A 24555-nucleotide genomic window follows, 5' to 3' on the forward strand; every position below is an offset into this window, starting at 1 on the left:
TGAATAGCCGAGTGAGAATAACACTCGGCCATTGCCTCTGCCACTGAAATCTCATTCATCCTTGAGTGCTGATACTGGTGTGTCACGAATCAGTCCCCCTCTTACCTGACCATTGTTTGATCCTGATACCTCGCTGCACATGGTGATATCAATCAGTACCTCTTCATTTGGTATCTTCCACCACATGGGTCTAATTGCTCCCTCTGACTGCACATTTTGCAGCTACCCCAACTTCTCAGGTAACAGATTTCTCCATTCCAGAGCAATAACGCAGCACAGCTCAGGGATGGAGACCGGAAATTTCCAGATCAGTAATCCATATGTAATCATGACTGCATCAGTCGAATTTCCCATTTTGTCTATTTCTCTGTCTCCTGTAGGTTCGCACGAAGTTCGTGACTCAATAAACTTGCCAACTGCCAGGTGGTTCGTGCATCACCTTATGAACGCACTTGGTCAATCAGAAAGCAGTGAAACGTTGAGCCTTCAATAGGTCTGGGAGCAAAGTAGGATCACACACAGTGATGAAAGCATAGAGCATTTAAATGGTATCAAACATTGGCCGACATATCATGATACAGATGCAAAGCTGAAGAGAGAGAACAGAGTATGAACGTCCCTTCTCAATTCCCACTCTCTTCTGAGAGAATTTTCTTCAGCTCTGCTGGACTGAAACTTGCTGAGAGAGCATAAGGAGTTCACCGTTATGAATCCACGCCTGTGCTGCGTTAGTGAGCATCAGTACAGCAAATGGGAAACAGGCCTTCCTAAAGAAGGTTATATTAACGTTTGGGACCTTTCTTTTCTCTATTTCCTCTACAACACTCTCTGTTATTATATTATAGATTCATACAGCAAAAAACATGCCTTTTCATCCACCTCATCCGAGACAATGCCTTGAATGCTTCTAACTCCGAGAACAACTCCGATATCTATAATCTCGTCCGTATCTCTTTAACCTCGATCAGAAAGCACTCTCTATTTTTGAAATTTCCCAAAGAGTCTCCAACCCTCCGTATCTCATTAACCTGCTGCAGACACTCCACCTCTCCCTATCTCTGTAATCTCCTGATAACACTCCAACCCTCCCTATATCTATGACCTCCTCCAGTCCCCACAACTATTCGTATCTCTGTAGCATGTCCCACTCACTCAATCTCTCCCTATCTCTGGAAACTCACTCGGTCACTCCATACATCCTTATCTCATTGACAACCTTCAATTCAGCCAGTCTCCATATAGGGTGAAAGCAGGAATAGGGCACTGAGTTATATTGTCTATCGTGATCATATTGAATGGGAGGGAAGGCTTGTGTGGTTGAATGGCCTCCCGCTCCATCTCTGTCCTATGTTTCTGCGTAACGCTCCCAGTCTCAATAACCTCCTTCGGTCCCTACCATCCAAGATGACAGTTCAACCTACTCAACCTCTTATCACTGGAACTTCCCTACCTGTCAAACCTCTTATAGTCCCTCCAAAACTGTTTCCTCCTTCAACCCGATAGCCCTTCATAGATTTGTAACTTCCTTTACTTGCTGGAACCCTCCCCATCTCTGAAACATCATATCCTACCGCGTCCATACAATTGTGTGCTCCTCCAGTCCCTGCAGTCTCCACTGCCTCTGTAACCTTATCCCACACACAGAACCACCTTCCAATATTGAAACCTTCTCTGTTTCGTTTACCTTCTTCTGCTCCTACGTGCCTTCCTGTCTGTATGATCCTCTGTAGTTCATCTGCTCAGACTGCAATCTTTACCAGCCACTATAGCCCTCCTTACATCTGTGAACTGCTCCAGTCCCTTCAAGTTTCACTGTCTGTAACCACTCCAGAAGCTATATCACTCCCCATCTGTCCGGGCTACTTCAGTCCCTACAGTCTCTGCCAAAATTTGCAGCCCACTCTCTGTATAACCTCCCCCAGGCCCGGCAAGTCTCCCTATATTTAGTGTACATTTACAGCCACAACCCTCCACATCTATGTTTGCTCCTCCACTCCCTTCATCTCTCCCACCACCTCAAAAACTCTCTCTTTGTCTAACTCTACAACTCTCCCTCTGTATTCCGTATTACTCTCCTGAAATTATCCCTCTATCTGGATGTAGGTTTGCTCGCTGAGGTGGAATATCCAGAAACTTAACCTGAGCTACACATCTTCTCAAAACTTGCTAATATCCCTTTATTGGTAAACAGCTTCAAATGGTCTAAACCTCCCCATCTCTGAAAACTCCAACAACGCCAATATCCCTCCTTATCTGCGTAACTTCTTCCACTCCTGAAACCCTCTCAAAATATGGATACCCTACAGACCTCCATCTCTGTGCATTCCTCTCAGGACCCTGCAAATCTCTTGATCTGGAGAAGTCACTCCGATGCCTGCGAATGTCCCAATCCCGTTCCAGCAAGACCCATTATCGATGTAGCACCTTACTGTCATTATCACCCATCCCACTTGTGTAAGTTTCTCAAGTGCCTGCATGCAGCTACACATCATTGTAATCCTCTCCAGCTCTAACACCCCTCTCTGTGTAAGCGTCACCCTCCTCTTCAGCCCTCCCGATTGCAGGAATCTCTGCAGCATGGTAGCTCAGTGGTTAGTGCAGCTGCCTCCTTGCGCCAGGGACCCGCGGTCGGCTCGAGCCTCAGGCGACTGTTTGTGCCAAGTAAGCATATTCTCCCCGCGTCTGAGTGGGTTTTCAAAGATGTGCAGTAGAGTGGGCCATTAGAAATTGTCTGCACTCAGTGTTTCTGTGATTCTATGAAACAGACATAGAAGTAAGTCATTTGGGCCATCGAGTCGGTTTCACTTTTTAATTATGTCTGAATTTTTTGTGAACTCAATTCTCTCACCTACTCCTTCTAATTCATGATCCCCTCAGTCATCAAGAACCCATCTATCTCTCATTTAAATACACTGAATTACTTTGCCTCCACAGCCTCCTGAAGCAGTGAGGTCATTGGTTTATCACGCTCTACCTGAATGAATTCCTCCACATCTCCACGCAAAAGGTCGCTCCTTCATTTTGATGATGTGTCCTTGGGTCGAAGTCTCTCCTGCAAGTGGAAACATCTTCCTCGCGTCCACTCTAACCAGGCCCATAAGGTATCGGTAAAGATTAGATTAGATTAGATTACTTACAGTGCGGAAACAGGCCCTTCGGCCCAACAAGTCCACACCGACCCGCCGAAGCGTATACCACCCAGACCCATACTCCTACGTTTACCCCTTCACCTAACACTACGGCCAATTTCCCATGGCCAATTCACCTAACCTGCACATTTTTGGATTGTGGGAGGAAACCGGAGCACCCGGAGGAAACCCCCGCAGACACGGGGAGAATGTGCAAACTCCACACAGAGAGTCGCCTGAGGCGGGAGTTGAACCCGGGTCTCTGGCGCTGTGAGGCAGCAGTGCTAACCACTGTGCCACCATGCCGCCCACAATAAAGTTGCATCAGATTCCATCGCCGCCTACAAAATGTCATCGAATACAGACCCCGAGTCTTCAACTTCTCGTTATATGACAAGCATTTCATCCCTGGGACCTTTCTTTTATGGTGGACCAGTGGTTAGTACAGCTGCTTCCTTGTGCCAGGGACCCGCGGTCGGCTCCAGCCTCAGGCGATTGTCTGTGTCAAGCATGCATATTCTACCCACGTCTGAGTGAGTTTCCTCCTTTTACGAACCCTTACATCTTTTGTCCAGACTATTAATTTTTAACGTGTAAAGTGTGCCCCAACACTGACTCGCCTGCGGCTCCACCTGTCTCCGACTGACTCTTTTATACTTACTCTCTGTCTTCTGACAGTGCCAAGCACATTCTTCTGAAAGCAAGATTTAATTTCACAAACAGTACTGAGTTTGTTTCTCCGTCTGTTTGTAGACAGCAGTGCAGACAAACTGAGGAATTTTTTTGAGATTTTCAGAAAACTTTCACCAAGGTCCCACTGAAGAAGTGGAGAAGCAAGATTTGCACATGTAAAGTGTGAGGCAATATACTGGCATGGATTGAGAATTCTTCAAAAGACAGAAAACTGAGCACAATAAATGGATTAATGCTTGACTCCTACGTATTCACAAATGGATTCGATGCATTTGATGGATGACAAAATCTAATGTGTCTATGTTAGTTGATGACACAAAACTAGGTGGGAATGTGGGTTGTATCCAAGAAGCATACTCCGTGAGTTTTACTATTTTTCACTATTTGAAGAAAATATATTGGGGACGTGGCCATCACTGGCGTGGCCATCATTTTCTTCTCACCTGTGGTTAACTGGAGAAGGTGGTGGTGAGCTGCCCTCATGAACCCCTGCAATCCTTTGGGTGGAGGGACAGACGCAATGCTGATAGGATGGAGCGACGCTTGGAGGGGAACTTGGGAATGCTGGTGCTCCCGTGCACCTGGAACTCCTGTCCTTCCAGGTTATAGTTTCTCCGAGTTTGTGAAGTACTGTTAAAAGGGCCTCCCTGACTGGCCTCAGTGCTGCTCGTCGCTCTTTTTTAACTCATTAATTAATTCATTCATTCATCACTCATTCACTCACTCATTCATTCATTCTCTCACTCACGCCCTCTGTCTCTTCTGCTGGATGAGCCAGCATTTGTTGTTGATGTTGATTTGTCCCTGAGAAGCTGATGTCGAGCTGCCTTCTTGAGCCACTGCACTAGCCGTTGGAACTGGTATTAACTGTGCATCCTCCAGCAGGCGCTACAACAATCCTCACCACTTTAACTGCACATAGACTTGCAGCTCTCCCTTGAGAAGGGAGATGAGTCTGGTTTAGATGCTCTTAGGAGGGTAGGTGTGGACTTTTGGGGCCATGGGCTTATTTCCATATTGTCGGGAATCTAATCTAATCTGTAGAGTGAGTGGGAGGAGGGGGAACAGACAGAGGGAGAGGGATGAGACAGTGCAGTGGAGAGAGAATCAGAAAGTGGTAGGGGCGAGAGACAGTGTGGGAGGGGGCTGGAAACAGAGATTGGGAGGTGGTGAGAGAGAGGGTGGGGTGTATATATATATATATCGAGAGGAGGTGGTTAACGAGAAAGAGGATGAGGGTGTATGGAGAGAGATTGGGAGCAGCTCGAGAGTGAGAAGGAGAGTGGGAGGTGAGAGAGCGAGACAGATATACCGAGAGAGAAATTGAGAGGAGGGTAAACAGAGACATTTGGACATGGAGAGATGCCGGGGTCCCTGGAGAGTGCGCCCGTCATTATAGAGGGGTCCCGAGGAATGTGGCGGTATTTGGAGGGTCGTCCTTGGGAGTGTGTTTGTATTTACAAGCGGGTCCCTGTGGAATGTGCAAGTCTTTGCAGGGATCCTAGGGAGTGATTCAATATTTACATACGGTCCCCGAGAAGTGCGTCAGTATTCAGAGGGGAGTCTCGGGGAGCATGTTGCAATTTATTGGGGGGAGGTCCCAGGGAGTGTCTCAGTCTTTACAGGGGTCTTCCACGCAGTTAGTATTCACAGGGGAGTCCCAGGAACACGTTCGTTACAGTGAGTATGTTTGTATTTACAGACAGTGTCCCGAGGAGAGTGCCTGTATTTGCAGGGCTGTTCTCGGGAGGTACCGATGACTGCATTGATATGTACAGGGTGTCTCAGGGAGTATGGATGGTCATGATGGTCATGATGGTAGTGTCAGTAGTTCCAGGTAGTCCCAGTGAGTTGTATGTGAGACTTGGGGATATGTGTCAGTATTTACAGGAGGGGCCCTTGCAGTATGTCGCCATTTAAAAGGGTGATCCTGGCGAGTGTGTCGGTATTTACATGGGGTTCCTGTGGAGTATGTCAGTTTTTTCAACGATGGGGCGGTGAGTGTGCCAGTCTGTACTGGGGTGGGTGTCCCGGGCAGTTTGTGGGCATTTAAAGTAGGGGACTGGGGAGACTGTTGTTATTCACGGGAGCTGGCCCGGGGAAAGTGTGTCAGTATTAACAGGGGTGTCCAGGCAGGATGTCAGTATTAACTGTGGTCCTGGAGAGTGTGCCAGTATTTATAGGAATGTCCGGGGGGGTGTCAATGTTTACAGGAGGTGTCCTGGTGAGCGTGTCAGTATTTAAAGGTGGGTCCTTGGGAATGTGTTGGGAAATGAGGGGGATTGGGGGAATGTATTGCTATTTACAGAATAGTCCAGAGATTATGTCGGTATTTGCAACAGTGGTCCCAGGGACTGTGTTGGACTTCACAGCGAGCCTATCAAAATTTTACAGGGTTTTCCTGGGGAGCGTGACGGTATTTACTGGATGGATCCGGGGATTGTTTTGGTTTTAAAAGAGGGTCGCTTGAAGTGTATCAGTACTTACGGGTAGATCCCGTGGATTCCATCAGTTATTACAGGGAAGATGTCGGGGAGTATCACGGTATTTACGAAGAGTCCTGAGGAAAGTGCGGCATTTTTGGGGGCCCATAGGGATTTTGCTGATATCTACAGCGGGGTCCTGGTGAGTGTGGAAAGATGTCGGGGAGTATCACGGTATTTGCAAAGAGTCCTGAGGAATGTGCGGCATTTTGGGGGGCCCATAGGGAGTTTGCTGATATTTACAGCGGGGTCCTGGTGAGTGTGTCAGTTTCATTTGTGGTGTTCTGGGGAGCATGCCATTATTTACAGAGGAGGCACAGCGATGTATGCCAGTAGTTACAGGGAAGTCCCAGAGAGTCTGTCGCTATTTACAGGTGTCCTGGAAAGTGTGTCAATATTTACAAGAGTTCCAGGGAACATGTCAATATTTCCAGGTGTCATGTGGAATGTGTCGGTAATCACAAGAGGGCTCCGGGTAGTGTGTCAGTGTTTACAGTGTGGTCCTTAGCAGGGGTGTTCTGAGGAGTGTGTCATTACTTATAGGGCAGTCCTGATGAATGTGTAAGTATTCAGAGAAGTTCGGTGGGAGAAGTGTCGATATTTACCGGGGGTTTCAATGGAGTGTGTTGGTATTCACAGGGGTGTCCCAGGGTTATTTTCATAATTTCCCCGCAGTTAAAAGGGAGAGGTTCTGAATTTATGGGGTGTCCCAGGGAGTGTGACTGCGTTTAGAGGGGAGGTACTAAGGGATGTGTCGGTATTTACAGGGGTTCCCGGGGTGTGTGTCAGTATCTATAGGAGTGTCCAGGTAGGGTGTCATTATTTACAGTGGGTTCCTGGGGAGTGTGTCGGTATTTATGGTGTGTCGCAGATACTGTATAAGAATTTACAACAGAAGTCCAGGGTTTGCGTTGGTATTTAGAGGAGAGATGTCAAGGCTTGACTCAGTATTTAAGGGGGTCGCAGGGATTTGCCAATATTAATGCAGGTCATGGGAGTCTGTTTTTATTTAAACTGTGGTCCCAGGGAGTGTGTCGCTATTTACAGAGGTTGCCAGGGAGTGTGTCAACTTTTATTTGGGTGCACCGGGAGTTTTTCAGAATTTACCGAGAGCTCTAAAAAGTGCAAATACATTTACAGGATGGCTCCCGGGGACTGTATCTGCATTTAAAGCAGACCACCGGGGAATGTGTCAGTATTCACAGGGGAGTCGCGTGTTTTGGCATTTACATAGGCTGTCCCGGGACTGTGTCTGCATTCACAGAGGGATCCTGAGGTGTATGTCCGTGTTTTGAGGATACGTACTAAGGTATGCGTCGGTATTTACAAGACATCCCGGGGAATGGGTAATGTGATACAGGCGTGGTCCTGGACAGTGTGTCGATATTTTCAGGGGTCCAGGAAGATTTTTAATAATCACAGTGATGTCATGGGGACTGTGTGTGTTATTTACAGGGTGTGTGTTGCCAATTGCAGGGGTGCTCCCAGGCAACGTGTCTGCATTTATTAGGGGTTTCCGGGGCATGTGTCAGAACTTTCAGGGATGTTCCAGTGAGTGTGTCAGCATTTGAAAGGAGGGGTCCTAAGGAAAGTGTCAAGATTTAAAGTGGACATTTAAAGTGCATTGTGTCGTAATTTAGGGCAGATGGCAGGAAGTGTGTCAATATCTTCAGGGGTGGTATTGGGATTGCGTCGGCTTTTATAATGGGGATCCAGGGGAGCGTGTCAGTATTTACGTTTGGCGTCCAGTGAGTGTGGCATTACAAGGGCTATAGTTGTCATATACATGGACTTTAGTAAGGCGTTTGATAATGTTCCCCGTGGTAAGTCAAAGGAGAAAATGAAGTCACATGGTGTGCAGGGTGTTCTAGCGAGGGGGATAAAGAACTGGTTGAGCAACAGGAGACAGAGAATGGTAGTTGATGGGAGTTTCTCAAAATGGAGAAAGCTGACCAGTGGTGTTCCACAGGGTTCAGTTCTGAAGCCACAGTTGTTTGTAATATATATAAATGATCTGGAAGAGGTCTTTTTTGGTCTGATCAGTAAGATTGCAGTTGACATGAAGATTGATGGAGTATCAAAAGGCATAGGAGACGTTAAATAATACAAGAGAATATAGATAGACTGCACAGTTGGGCGGAGAAGTGGCAGATGGAGTTCCACATAGCAAATGTGAGGTGATGCATTTTAGGAATTCTAATTCGACAGCAAACTAAACTGCAAACTTAAGAGCCTTTGGAAAAGTTGCTGATCAGAAAGGTCTGGGAGCTAAGGTCCATTGTACCCTGGAGATGGCTGCACAGGTGGATAGACTGGTCAAGAATGCACATGGTATGCTTGCCTTCACCGGACGGGGTATTGAGTGTAAGAGCTGGCTGATCATGTTAAAATTGTACAACACATTGGTTCGGCTGCATTTAGAGTACTGCATATAGTTTTGATCGACACACTACCAAAAGGATGTAGACGCTTTGGAGAGTGTGCAGATAAAGTTTACAAGGATCTTATCTGGTCTGGAAGGCGCTCGCTCTGAAGATAGTTGTGTAGGTTAGATTGTTTTCATTAGAAAAAACAGATTTTCGGGGAACCCGATTGAGATCTACAAAATCATGAACGTGAGGACAGGGTAAATAGACATTCTTTCCCAGGGTGAGGGATTCAATAATGATCGGTCATGCATTCAAGGTGAGAGCTGAATAGTTTTAGGTGGATATATACAGCAAGTACTTTATACAGAGATTAGATCCCCTACAGGATGGAAACGGGCCCTTCGACCCAACCAGTCCACACCAACCCTCCAAAGAGTAACCCACCCAGACCTATTTCCCTCTGTCTAATACACCTAACACTACGGGCAATTTAGCATGGCCAATTCACCTGACCTGCAGTCCACATCTTTGGACTGTGGGAGGAAACCGTAGCACCCAGAGCAAACCCACGCAGACACGGGGGCAAAGTAAAAACTGCACGCAGACAGTCGCCTGAGGCTGGAATCGAACCTGGGACCCTGGTGCTATAAGCCACTGAGCCACTGTGCCACCCACTTGAGGGTGGTAGATGGAACGCTTTGCCAACAGAGGTAGTAGAGGCAGGTATGGTAGATTCATTTAAGGTGTCTCTGGACAGATGAATGTGTAGGTGAGGAGCAGAGGAATACACATGCTTAAGAAATGGGCAATAGATATAGATATATGCAGGATTTGGATTGGGTCAAGCTTGGACGGCTGAAGGGCCTGTTGCTGTGCTGTAATTCTCTTTGTTCTTTTTTCCATTTACCTGGGGGGGGCACAGGCATGGTGAGGCATGGTGAGTGTGCTGTTATACCCACGGGGTGTCATGGCAAGTGTGTGGGTATTTATTGACCTTCTCAGATATTTACAGTGGGATCCTGGAGAATGTGTCAGTACGTAAGGGGGCAACTGGGGAGTGTCAGTATTTATTTAGGGGTCTCAGTAAGTGCGTCGTTATTTACAGTGGGGCCTTGGGGAGTATGTCGGTATTTACAGGCAGTATGAGGAAGTGTGTCGCTATTTACAGAGATTCCCTGGGAGTGTTCTGGTGTTTGCAGGGGGGGGGGGGGGGGCGGGGACAGTGGCATTGACAGACTAGGTCCCAGGGTGTGTTTCGGTATTTACAAGGGGCCCTTGTGGAGTGTGTCACCGTTAACGTGGGGTCTCGAGGACTGTGTCGATATTTACAAAGGGTTACAAGGAGTGTGTCGTTATTTACTGGTAGGGTCCCAGGGAACTGGTCCACAATTACGGGGAAGATTTCGGGGGGTATATCAATTTTTACAGTGGGGGTCCCTGGGAATGTGTCAGCATTTATAAAGGATTTCTGGGGAGTGTGTCACTATTACAGGCTGCTCCCACAGAGTGTGTCAGAACTAACAAGGATTCCCAAGGAGCATGTCAGCATTTACACGGGGGTTTGGGCTGTGTGTAAGTATTTAGTTGGGGAGGGGGGTGATCTGGAGATTATGCCAGTATTTACAGTGGGACTCCCTGGCACTGTGTCGGAATTTAGAGTGGGGATCCCGGGAGTGTTTCAGCATATGCAGGGGGTCCCGGTTGAGTGTCAGGGTATACGTTGTGTGGGGTACCAGGGAATGTGTGGTTAATTACAGGGGGTACCGGAGACTGTATCTGCATATACAGCAGAGGTTCTACGGAGTAGTCTGTATTCAAAGGAGAGATCCAAGCGAGTGCGTCAGCATTTGCAGTGGGGTCTCTCTGGGCAGGTGTCAGTACTTACAAGAGGGATCAGGGCAGTGTGTCTCTGGTTCCAGGCTGTCCTGGCGAGTGTCCGTGTGTGCAGGTTGGATCCCGGGGGTGTGTCGGTATTTACCTGGAGTGGTTTCCGGGGAAGTGTTTTAGAATTTAGAGGAGTGTGTTGTTATTTAGAAGGGTTTCCCAGGGCGTGTGACCGCATGTGGAGGCCAAGTCTCTGGATACTTTCAAGAAAGAGTTGAATAGAGCCCTTAAAGCTAGTGGAATCAAGGGTTATGAGGAAAAGGCAGGAACAGGATACTGATTGAGGATGATCAGCCATGATCATAATGAACAGTGGTGCTTGCTGGAAGGGCAGAATGGCCTACTCCTGTATCTACTGTCTGTGATATTTACAGGGTGGATCCCAGGGATTGTGTCAATATTTACAGGAGGGGGCTTCCAACAAATGTGTTGGCCTTTAGAAGGGGATACTGGAGAATGTGTCGGTATTTACAAGTGGGTCCCAAGGAGTGTGTTGCTATTTACATGTTGGTGACACAGAGTATATTAGTATTTAGAAGAGTGTCCAAGGGATTCTATCGGTACATACACGGGGTGTTCTGCAGAGTGCGTTGGTATTTACTGGGGGCTGGGTCCCGCGGGGTGCGCCAGTATTGCAGGGGGTTCAAGGGGAATCTGTCAGTATTTTCAACGAGGGCACGGAGCATGTGTTGGTAATTACAGGGGGCAGTGTGTGCATTCACAACAGAGATTCTGTGGATTATGTTGGTATTTACGGGCGAGGGTCACGTAGAGTGTGTCAATAGATACAGGGAGTCCTGGGGAGTGTGTCACCATTTGCAGCGGTCATCTGGGGGAGTGAATCAGTATTTGTAGGTGGGTTCTGGGGGATGAGTTTGTATTAAGTGGGGGTCACAGGGAGAGTGTCTGCATTTACAGGATGGTCACAAGGAGTGTCTCAGTATTTAAGGTCGATCTCGGGGAGTGTGACTGTTTTTACAGGGGAGGTTCCAGGGGAGTGTGTCCGTATTTACTGTTGGGGTACCGGGGAGTTGTCCATATTTATATGTGGGGGCATGGAGTATGTCGGTTTTTACAGTGGCCGCTCGTGAGTTTGTGTCAGTATTTACAGGGGATCCCAGTGGCGTGACAGTATTTACGGGGTGTCATGGGGAGTGTATCGGTATTTAGATGGGGTACGAGGGAGTGTGTTAGTATTAACAGGGTGTCCCGGGATTGTGTCAGCACTGACAGAGGGTCTTGCAGAGTGTGCCTCTACTTAAAGTGGGGGCTCCTGGAGAGAGTGTCAATATTGCAGGGGGAGCAAGGGAATTGCGTTGCTTCTTACAAGGGGCTCCAGTGGACTGTGTCTGTATTTGCAGACATTCCCTGGGAGTGTGGTTGCATGTACCAGATGGGTTCCTGGGGATTTAAGTGGAGGTCCTGCGAGGTGTGTCGGTATATACAAAGTGGGTCACAGGGAGGGTGTCAGTATTTACAGAGGGTCCCGGAGAGTATGCCGGTATTTACTGGAGAGGGGTGCCAGGGAGACTGTCAGTATTTACAGGGAGTCCCACGGAATGTTTCAGCATTTACAGGGTGTCTCAGGGATTGTGTTGTCATTTAGTGGGTGGTCCCACTGGGTGTGTCCGTATTTACATGTTGGGTCCCAGGGAGATTTTCAGCGGGACTTGCATAGTGTGTGGATATTTACAAGGTGTTCCCCGGAAGTATGTCAGTAGTTACAGGGGCGTCCCAGGGAATGTGTCCGCAATTAAAGGTTGCGTCCTGGGGATTCTGCCTGTAAATACAGGGAGTCTCAGGGAGTGTTTCAGTATTTAGAGAGGTCTCCTGGGGAGTGTGTCAGTACTAACATTGGGAGGCAGAAAGCGTGTTAGCATTTATGGAATGGACCTGGTGAATGTGTCATTATTTACAAGTGGGTCACGAGGTGTGTGTCAGTAATCAAAGACGTTTTGCAAGATGTGAGTCAGTATTTACAAACGGCGTCCTGAGGAGTGTGTCTGTATTTAAAGGGCAGTACCAGAGAGTGTATCGGTGTTCCAGGGAGAGTCCATGGAATACGTCAGTGATTTTTTCTTCTGGAAAGTGCCAGGAGTGTGTCTGTACTTATAGGGGAGGTACCAGGGAGTGTGTCGGTATTACAGGGGGAACCCAGGGAATATGTCAGCACATTTTAGGGGGCGTTGAGTTTGTCTGTTTTTACAGAGTTCTGGGGATTATGTCTGTATTTACAGATGGGTTCCAGTGAGTCTGTTGGTATTTGCAGTGGGCTCTCTGCGAGTCATCAACAAGTGGTTCCCAAAGAGTGTGTTGTTATTTACGATGGGCAGTTTCGGTGAGTGTGTTGGTATTTACAGAGTGTGTCCTGGAGAGTCTGTCAGTATTGAAAAAGGGGACCCAGAATGTGGTTCCGTACTTGCAGGGAGGGTCCCAGGTGCATGTCCCAGGTCAGTAATTACAAGGTGTCATGGCAAGAGTGACCGTATTTTCAGGTGGTGTTGCTGGGAACGAGGGTCCCAGGGAGTCTGTCAGTCTAAAGGTGGGGGCCCCGGGGACTATGTTGGTATTTACAGGAGGTTACTAATGGGTGTGTCTATATTCAGAGGGGGACACCAGTGAGTGTGCCAGCATTTATAGGGGTTCCGGGGAGTGTGTCGGTACTTACAGTTACATCCCAGGGAATGTGTCCCTAATTACAGTGGTGACTGTGTCCGTATTTAAATGTGGGGTCCCGGGGACTGTGTCAGTATTTGCAGGAGGTTTCTGGGAAGTGTTGAAGTACTTACAGTGGTTTTCCATGGAGTGTGTTTTTTAACAGGTAGATCCCGGGGTGTTTGGTGGTATTTATGGCGGGCCCCGAGGAGTGTGTCAGCACTTGCAGGAGGTCTCGAGGAGTGTGTCGGTATTTAGAAGGGGTTCCCAGGGAGTGTGTCGGTATTGACAGGGAGTGTCCCGCAAAGAATGTCCCTACTTACTGTCTGAGTACACGGGGATGATGTGTTGGAAGTTACAAGGGGTTCCCGCTGTTAGAATCAGGAGCGGAGCGGTCACATTGTTGGAATTTTTAATAGTGCTCCACAGAGTTCGAAGGAGGTGGAAGAGAGGATTGGCAAAATTATTCTGGGTCGGAGTGAAAGGAAAAGAGTGGTCAATATGGGGGACTTTAACTTCCCCAACATTGACTGGAAATGCTATACCTCCAGAATAATGGATTGTTCAGTTTTTTGTCCAATGTTTACAGGAGAGTTTCTGACACAGAATGTCGAAGGGCCGAAAAGAGAGGAGGCCACACTGAATCTGGTGCTTGGTAATGAACCAGGCCAGATGTCTGATTTAGTTGTAGGTGACATTTTGGAGAGAGTGACCATAATTCAGTTGCGTTTAGTTTAGCGATGGAAAGAGAGACGTACATGCTACAGGTTAAATGTTATCGATGGGGCAAGGGCAATTATAATGCGATAAGGCAAGAATTAGGACGCATAGCATGCGTCAGCAAAATGAATGAGATGCAGACAATATAAATGTGGAGCTGGTTGAAGGAACAGATATTGCATGTCCTTGATAGTTATGTCCCTGTCAGGCAAGGAGGAAGTGATAAGGTAAGGAAACAATTGTTTACTGCAGAAATTACATTTCTTGTTAAGCAGAAGGATGTTTATGTGTCGTTAAGACAAGATGGTTCAGATGAGGCGATTAAGAGTTATAGGTCAGCTAGGAAGGATTTAAAGAGAGAGTTAAGAAGAGCTAAGGGAGGACACGAGCAGACTTTAGCAAATAGAATAAATGAGAACACTAAAATTTTCTACAGGTATGTGAGGAATAAAAGGATGAGTAGGATATGAATGGGGCCAGTCAGAGACAGAAGTGGGAAGTTGAGTGTGAAGATTGGAGAGATGCTAAACGAACATTTCTCATCTGGATTCACTTAGGTAAAGGAGAATATTGCAGAGTAGAAGAATGAGGTACGAGATGTTAGACTAGAAAGGATCGAGGTTAGTTACGAACTTGTGTTATCATTTCGAGAAGGAGTGAAAGTAGACAAGTCCCCTGGGCAAGATGGGATTTATCTGAGGATTCTCTAGGAAGCTAGAGACGAGATAGCAGAGCCATTGGTTTTGATATTAGAGTTGTCGTTGTCTACAGGTTTAGTACCAGATGATTGGAGGATTGCAAATGTTGTGCCATTGCCAAAGAAGGGCAGTAGAGATGCCCCAGGTAATTAGAGACCAGTGAGTCTTACTTCTGATGTAGGGAAGGTTTTGGAAAGGAGTATAAGAGATAAGATTTATCGTCATCTAGCAAGCAACAATTTTATATCAGATAGTCAACATGGTTTTGTCAAGGGCAGGTCGTGTCTCACAAACCTCACTGAGATTTTTTTCAGAAGGTAACCAAGCATGCAGATGAGGGTAGGGCAGTTGACGTGGTATACATCGACTTCAGTAAGGCCTTTTATAATATTCCACATGGTAGGCTGTTGGAGAATTTGCACAAGCATGGGATTGAAAGTGATTTAACAGTTTCGATTAGAATCTGGCTTTCTGAAAACAAGCAGCGAGTGGTGGTTGATGGAAAATATTCAGCCTGGAGGCTGGTTACTGGTGGAGTACCACAAGGATCTGTTTTTTGATCATTGCTGTTTGTCATATTTTTAAATTACTTAGAGGCAGGCATAAGTGGATGGATCAGTACATTTGCAGATGACACTAAGATCGTTGGAGTAGTGGACACTTTGGAAGCATGTTACAGGTTGCGGGGGACTTGGATAAACTGCAGAATTGGGTGAAAGGTGGAAAATGGCGTTCAATCCAGCTAACTGTGAGGTGATACTCTTTGGGAAGAATAACAGGAAGGCTGACTCCGGGATATATGGAAACATTATTGGTAATGTGGATCTTGGTGTCCATGTACATAGATCCCTGAAAGTTGCAACCCAGATGTTGAGTGCTGTTGAGAAGGCAGTCGGTTGTTAGATTTCATTGGTAGAGAGATTGAGTTCCAGAGCCACAATATCATGCTGCAAATATACAAAACACTCGTGCGGCCACACCTGGAAGACTGTGCAAAATTCTGGTCCCCATATTTCGGGAAGGATGTGGAAGGAATGGATAAGGTGCAGAGCAGATTTACCAGGATGTTGCCTGGTTTGGAGGGAAGGTCTTATGAGGAAAGCTTGAGAGAGTTGGATCTGTTCTCATTGGAAAGATGAAGGCTGAGAGTGGATTTGATGGAGACATAAAAGATGATCAGAGTATGAGATATCGTAACAGTCGAAGTCTTTTGCTTAATGATGACGTCAGCTTGTACGAGGGGACATAACTACAAATTGAGGGATGATAGATTTAAGACAGATGTCAGAGGCAGGAATTTTCTGAGAGAGTTGTAAGCTTGGCTTATATGTCTGCCAATGTAATTAACTTAGCCACATCAGGGAAATTGAAACACTCATTGGGTAAGCACATGGACGATGATTGGTTAGTGTAGGAGGACGAGCTGAGAGTAGTTCAAAGGTCGGCACAACATCGAGGGCCGAAGGGCCTGTACTGCACTGCATTGTTCTCTGTTCTACGTTCTATCTTGTCAGTACTTGCAGAGAGTGCTGGTGAGTGTGTCGGTAGATATGGCGTTGCCCCAGAGATGTGTGTCGGTATTTTAGTGTGTGGGGTACGGGGCAGAAGGTCGGTATTTCTAGAGGGCCACAGGGAGTATGTCAACATTTGCAAGGTGTCTTGGGGACTGTGTTGTTATTTAGAGGGTGGCCCGATGGAGCGTGTCTGTATTTGCAGGCTGGGTGTCAAGGAGTGTGTTGGTATTTACAGGGGTGTTCCCAGGGAGCCTGTCCTTATTTACATGTGAGTCCTGGGGTGTGTAATGGTATTTACAGCGGATGCTCTATGCAGTGTGTGCATATTTACATGGGGGTCCCACGGAGAGTGTTAGCATTTGCATGGTATCCCATGGAGTGTGCCAGCATTTACCAGAATCTTGGGATATGCGTCAGCATTTGGGGTGGGGGGTTCCCGAGGAATGTGTCGGTCGTTACAAGTGCGTCCTGGGAAGTCTCAGTTGTCACAGGGAGAGCCTGGGTAATGTGTCGGTATTTCTGGATGTCCCGGGGAAACTGTCAGTATTTAAATCGGTGTTCCAAGAAATGTACTGATATTCACAGGTGGATCGCATGCATTGAGTCGAAATTTATAAGGGACTCCCGGGACTGTGTTCGTATTTATAAGTGGTTCCCGTGGAATGTGTTGGTGAATCCTTTGAATCAGCTCCTACTCTGCTCATTAGCAACGGAATCTCAACAACACTCAAGATGTTTCCCTGGCAACGGCCTGGGAGCCCAACCCAACTCTCGTCCTGAATCAACGAACTGCTAACCCATCCTCCCTGTTTCTAGAAACGGCCTCTGAACCAATCACCACACTGTTCCCATGATAATGTCCTGCAATACCGTTTCGGTTCTGTGCTGCTTCCAACGCCTCTGAACCCTTCACCGCTCCGTTCACCTGGCAACAGTCTGTAACCGCCTTCACCCTGTTTCCCTAGCAACATCCTGTGACCCCATTCCAACTGTGTCCCCCAATCATTGGCCTGTTCGCCTATCCACATTATGTTCACCCAGCAATGACCTGTGACATATCCCGACTCTGTTCTCCTTCCCACAGTCTGTGAGCTCATCCCAACTCTTTTCTCCTAGCAACTGCTTATCAAACCATTCCCAATCTATTCCCCGAGAAAGGGTTACTAAAATACTCCCCACTTGTTCTCATAGTAACGCCCTTTGCCCCCATTTCCACTCTCTTCTCCTCGCAACGTCCTTTGGACACATGCCCGCTCTGTTCCCTCATCAAGAGCATGTGACCCTATACCCACGCTATTTCCCTTGCAATACGCCATGACCCTTACCAACTCTGTTCCCCGATTACGGCCTGTTAGTTCATTCATGCACTGTTCTCTTGGAAATCTCTTGTGATCCCATACCAAATCTGTTCCCCTCGCCACGGCCTCCGAACCTATGCCCAAACTTTTCACCAGGTGATGGCGTTTGATATCATACCCACTCTTTTCTCCCAGCAACGTCCCGTGCTCATCCCAACTCTGCTCGCTTAGCAACGTCCTGTGATTCCATAAACTCCCTGTTCTCCTACCCTGTCACCCCCTCCCTACTCAGTACTTCTAAAAACGAACTATAAACCCACATGCATACTATTCCCCAGTCGCTGCCTGGGACCCCATTTCTCTTCTTTTGTCAAAGTAAGGGCCTGTGAACCCATTCCCATTCTCTTCTTCTATCAACTGCCTGTCAACCGATCAATACAGCATTGTCCTGGCAACGTTCTGTGAACATATCCTAATTATGTTCCCTTTGCAACATTCCCTGAAACCATCCTCACGCTGCTCTCCAAGCAAAAGCCTGTGAACCAATCATTATTCTCTTCCCCACGGAACAGCCTGTGATACAATCTGCATCCTGTTTTCCTGGCAACAGCCTGTGAAACAGTTCCCAGTGTCTTTCCCTGGCAACCGCCTGAAAAACCATCTGTACTCTGTTCTCCGAGCAATTGCTGTGTCCCCATCCGGACTCTGTTCTCCCAGCAAAGTCCTGTGAACCCATCCTTACTGTGCTGGTCTAGTAATGGCTTGTGACACCATCCCCAATCTGTTCACCAAGGAAATACATGTGATCACGTGCCAAATGTATTCTCTGAGCAACGACATGCGAAACCATTCCCACTCTTTTCCTCCAGAACCGGCTCAGAACTCATTCCTACTCTTTCCCCCATAGCAACCCCTTTAAACCCGTTCACATTACGTTCCGCTGGTGACGTCCTGTCAATGCATTCTCACTCTGTTCTCCCAGCAAGGGCCTTTGAACCCATCCCCACTCTGTTCTTTTAACGACAGTCAGTGAGCCAACTCCCACAGTTTCTCGATCAACAGCTTGTGAATCTTACTGTGTTTCCCTAGCTACAGCCTGTGAACCAATTCCCACTCTACCCGTAGCAACTGGCTGTGAACCGATCCCCATTCTGTTCCACTGGCAACGACCTGTGAACCAATCCCGACACTGTTCTACTATTAAAAATTTGTGAGCCCATTTACACACGTTTCTCCGAACAACGGCCTGTGAAAGCAAACCGAGCGTGTTTCCCTAGCGACTGCAGTTGAATCCATAAACAGTTTACTAGCCACAGACTGAGACCCTGTCCCCTCAGTGTTACGTTAGCAATGGCCTGTGAACTCATGTCATCTCGTTTTTCCAGCTAACGTCCTGAGAAACAATTCGCTAACTGTACTCCCAACAATTACCTGTGAACCCAATGCTACTCAGTTCAGCTAGCAACGGCTGTGACCCCATCCACACTCCATTAACCCAGCACCGGTCTCTGAGGCAATCTTCAAACTGTGCTGCGAACAGATGCCTGTGAACCCTTTACTACAATGTAAATCTTGTAGCGGACTTTAAGCTCATCCATACTCTGATACCCTAGCAACGGTATTGAAACCCATCCCCACTTTTTTCATCAAACGTCCATTGAAAACATTCCCCTCCGTGCTCCTCAAATTTCTCTGCGAACCCATCGCAATTCTGCTACCCAAGCAACATCCCGTGAATCCATCTCCAGTCTGTTTCCCCAGCCATTGCCGTTGAACCAATCTCCAGTCTTGTTCCATAGCATAATCTTTGAACCCATTCCCATTCTCTTCTCTTAGCAACGGCCTGTAAACACATTGCCACATAGTTCCTATGGCAGTGGCCGGTGATTTCACTCATAGAGTCATAGAAGTTTACAGCATGGAAACAGACCTTTCGCTCCAACCTATCCAGCCGACCAGATTTGCCTACCCAATCTAGTCCCACCTGCCAGCACCCGGCCCATATCGTTCCAAACCCTTCATATTCATATACCCATCCAAATGCCTCTTAAATGTCGCAATTGTACCAGCCTCGACCACTTCCTCTGACAGCTCATTCCATACATGGACCATTCTTTGGTCTCTTTTATATCTTTCCCCTCTCAACCTAAAACTATGCCCTCGAGTTCTGGACTCCCCGATACCAGGGAGAAGACTTTGTCTATTTATCCTTTCCATGCCCCTCATAATTTTGTAAGCCTCTATAAGGTCACCTCACAGCCTCCGACGCTCCAGGAAAACAGCCCCAGCCAGTTCAGCCTCTCCCTATAGCTCAAATCCTCCGACCCTGGCGACATCTTTGTAAATCTTTTCTGAACCCTTTCAAGTTTCACGACATCTTTCCGATAGGAAGGAGACCAGAATTGCAAGCAATATTCCAACCGTGACCTAACTATTGTCCTTTACAGCCTCAACATGACCTCCCAACTCCTGTACTCAATACTCTGACCAACAAAGGAACGACTACCAAACGCCTTCTTCACTATCCTATCTATCTGCGACTCCACTTTCAAGGAGCTATGAACCTGCACTCCAAGGTCTCGTTGTTCATCAACATTCCTTAGGACCTTATCATTAAGGTTATAAGTCCTGCTAAGATTTGCTTTCCCAAAATGTAGCACCTTGCATGTATCTGAATTAAACTCCATCTGCCACTTCTCAACCCAGTGGCCCATCTGGTACAGATCCTGTTGTAATCTGAAGTAATCTGTAATCTCTTCGCTGTCCACCACACCTCCAATTTTGTGTCATCTCCACACTTACTTACTGTACCTCTTATATTCGGATCCAAATTATTTGTGTAAATGACAATTAGTATAGGACCATCACGATCCTTGTGGCACTCCACTGGTCACAGTCTTCCAATCTGAAAAACAACCCTCCACCACCACACTCTGTCTTCTACCTTTGAGCCAGTTCTGTATCCAAATGGCTAGTTCTCCTTTTATTCCATTAGATCTAACTTTGCCAATCAGCCTCCCATGGGGAACCTTGTCGAACGCCTCACTGAAGTCCATATAGATCACATCTACTGCTCTACCTTCATCAATCGTCTTTGTTACTTCTTCGAATAACTCAATCACGTTTGTGAGACATGATTTCCCACGCACAAAGCCATGTTGACTATCTCTAATCAGTCCTCGCCTTTCCAAATACATGTACAGCCTGTCCCTCAGGATTCCCTCCAACAACCTGCCCACCACTGACGTCAGGCTCACCGGTCTATAGTTCCCTGGCTTGTCTTTACCACCCTTCTTGAACAGTGCTACAAAGTTTGCCAACCTCCAGTCCTCCGGTACCTCACTTGTGACTATCAATGGTACAAATATCTCAGCAATCGGCCCAGCAATCACCTCGCTAGCTTTCCACAGAATTCTCGGTTACACCTGATCAGGTCCTGGGGATTCATCCACCTTTAACTGTTTCAAGACACCCAGCACTTCCTCCTCTGTAATCCGGACGTTTTGCAAGATGTCACTATCTATTTCCCTACAGTCCATGTCTTCCATATCCTTTTCCACATTAAATACTGATGCAAAATATTCATTTAGTATCTCCCCCTTTTTCTGTGGCTCCACACAAAGGCCGCCTTGCTGATATTTGAGGGGCCATATTCTCTCCCTAATTACCCTTTTGTCCTTAATATATTTGTAAAAAGGCGTTGGATTTTCCTTAATCCTATTTGCCAACGCTATCACATGTCCTCTTTTTGCCCTTCTGATTTCCCTCTTAAGTATACTCCTACTTCCTTTATACTCTTCTAAGAATTCACTCGATCTATCCTGTCTATACCTGACATATGCTTCCTTCTTTTTCTTAACCAAACTCTCAGTTTGTTTCGTCATCCATCGTTCTCTCTACCTACCAGCCTTCCCTTTCACCTTGACATGAATATACTTTATTTGGATTCTCGTTATCTCATTTCTGAAGGCTTCCCATTTTCCAGCCATAACTTTATCTGCGAATATCTGCCTCCGATCAGCTTTCGAAAGTTCTTGCCTAAAACCGTCAAAATTGGCCTTTCTCCAATTGAAAACTTCAACTTTTAGATCTGGTCTATCCTTTTCCATCGCGATTTTATAAGGAATAGAATTATGGTCGGTGGTCCCAATGAGCTCCACTACTGACACCTCAGTCACATCCCCTGCCTTCTTTGAGGGGATTTATTCTGGGTGAGGGGTTAGTGGAGTCCACCCCTGCCCTCTCTGACACGTTGCTTCGTCTGTCAGTCTGCTCGCTGGCGAGGGCTCTGTCTGATTGACATGTTAATTCCCAGGACAGGAGCCTGGTGGGATCTTGCTGCCCACTGAGATGTTAATTCTGGGGCAATGCATTTTCAGCTCTGATCTTCAGCATCTGCAGTCCTCACTTTCTCCTGCAAAAAACATGCTGCCTATCACTGATAATCCGAACTTCTTCCAAATGATAACACATTCTATCCCTTACTATATTCTACAGCAGCATCCCTTCCACTGACACCAGTTTCACCACACTATATTTACCTGAATTATTCTTGCAACACTTCTTAAGCAAGGGGAACATGTTAACAATTCTCCAGCCCTCCGACCCTCCACCTGTGTTCATGGGTGCTGGAAAGACATCTGTGAAGGCCCCAGATATTTTTGCTCTTGCCTCCCTCAGTAGCCTGGGCTGGATCCCAGCAGGTCTGGGGAATCATCCAACTTAATGTATTTTATAATACCCAATACCTGTCCTCCCCACTCATGCCAACTTGAGCGAGAGTAATCAAACAGCGATTCCTCAACTCAACAACCATCATATCCCTCTCCTCGGTGAATACCGTTGCAAAGCACTCAATAAGAATCTCACGAATTTTCTCTCACTCCATTCAAAACTTCCCTCATTTGTCCTTGAGTGTGCCAACCCTTTCTCTAATTTCCCTCTTGCTCCTTATACACGAATAAAAGGTTTGGGGATTTTTCGTAACCTTGGTTAGCCGTCTTCAGTCCTCGTTGCAGATTAGACCTAAATTCCCGATATGCTTCCAAAGCTTCGTCTATTTTCCTTCACCTAGACCTCATATATGCTTAATGTTTCCTCTTAGCTGCTGTCACAATTTCACCTGTCATCCACGACCCCACATCTTGGAATTTCTATCCCTCACTTTCATAGCGAAGTGTCTGTCCTGGACTCCAATCAATGTCTATTGTAAAGTCTTCCAAATATTAAATGTGGATTTACCTTCAAACAGCTGCACGCAACCCATTTTTCCTAGCTCCGGCCGAATTTTGCTATACTTTGGCTTCCCACAATTTAGCACTCTTCCTTTTGGACTACTCTCGTCTTTGTCCATAAGTATTCTAAAACCTTGGGGAAATTATTCATAATGCCCAAAGTATTCCCCTACCGAATCTTCAAAAAACTGGCTGGGCTCATTCTACCGACGATGTCCAATATGGCCCTTCCCATATTAATCTATTTACATACTGTTCGATAAAATCTTCTTGGATGCTCCTTACTAATTCTCCTAAGACTAAACCTTTAACTCTAATTGAATCCCAGTTGGAAAATCAAACTCTCCCATTACGACCATCTTGTTGCTCCTATATCTTTCCATAATCTGTTTACATATTTGTACCTCTATCTCAGGCTTACTGTTGGGAGGTCTGTCGTAAAAACCCAGCATTGTTACTGTACCCTTCCTATTTCTCTGTTCTGCTCATACTGCATCACTGCTCGAGTTCTCGCTGATGCTCTCCTTCAGCTTAGTTGTGATATCCACTCTGAACAGTAAAGCAACTCCTCAAACCTTCTCACCTCTCTCTCTATCACACCTGAGACAGCTATACCGTGTGCTACTTCGATGCTAATCTTGCCCATTCCTCAACCATGACACAGTAACAACAATAACATCATACTCCCAGGTTATAATCCAAGACTTACCTCCTACACTGCTCGCATGAAAGCAAAATCACCTCAGACCACCTGTCACTTCACATTAATCATCTGCTCCCTGCCTACATTTCCCCTCCGTCACTCGGACTTCATTACCTGCTTCCTTACAGGCTTTCTTTACTACCTCCTTACTGTCAACAAACCTCCTGATTTTGTTCTCATCCCGCTGAAACATTCGGTTAAGTCATTCCCAACAAATGCACCCCCAAAGGAACTGCTCCAGTCAGGCCTAGGCGTAGACCATCGAATTTGTAATTGTTTCACCTCCCCGAAAACCAATACCAATGTCCCAAAAATCTGAACCCCTTCCTAATTTATCATTTCACAAGCCACGCATTCAACCTGAATATTATCGCATTTCTTACTGCTTGGAACGACTTACCAGGGGAAAGCAGTGGGGCACAGAGCTCTGACACAGAGTCTGTCCCTGATGCTCAGAAGGGAAGGGAGAAGGGGAACAGAGCAGTCGTCATTGGGGACTCCATGGTTAGGGGGACAGATAGGAGGTTCTGTGGGGACGAGAGAAACTCACGGTTGGGTGCCAGGGTTTGTGAAGTATCTGATCATGTTTTTGAGATTCTTAAGGGGGAATGGAAGCAGCCCCAAGTCGTGGTCCACATAGGTACCAAAGACATAGGTAGGAAGACAGATGGGAATTTAAGGTAGAAATTCAGGGAGCTAGGATGGAAGCTCAGAGCCCGGACGTACAGAGTTTTTGTCTTTGGTTTGTTGCTAGTGCCACGTGCTAGTGAGGTGAGGAATAGGGAGAGAGAGGAGTTGAACACGTGGCTACAGGGATGGTGCAGGAGAGAGGGTTTTGGACTATTTGATAATTCGGGTTCTTTCGGGATAAGATGGGACCCCTTCAAGCAGGATGGTCTTCATTTGAACCAGAAGTATACCAATATCCTGAGGTGGGCAGGGGGGTGGATTCGTTAAGGCTATTGGATTGAATTTCAACATACCCAGCAGGGGGATGGGAACCAAAATTGTAGTTCAAGTAGAGAAAAGGTTGAAAGAAGGGAGGTCCGAAATCAAGGTTCAGGGACATAAAATGGCACCAGCAAGCAAGACGTTGGTTTGAAGGGTGTCTACTTCAACGCCAGGAGCATCCGGAGTAAGGTAGGTGAACTTGCAGCATGGGTTGGTACCTGGGAC

The sequence above is a fragment of the Chiloscyllium plagiosum genome, unplaced genomic scaffold, assembly GCF_037043375.1.
Source record: "Chiloscyllium plagiosum isolate Xiang-an unplaced genomic scaffold, Cpla_swu_hap1 HiC_scaffold_46, whole genome shotgun sequence".
Classification (NCBI taxonomy): domain Eukaryota; kingdom Metazoa; phylum Chordata; class Chondrichthyes; order Orectolobiformes; family Hemiscylliidae; genus Chiloscyllium; species Chiloscyllium plagiosum.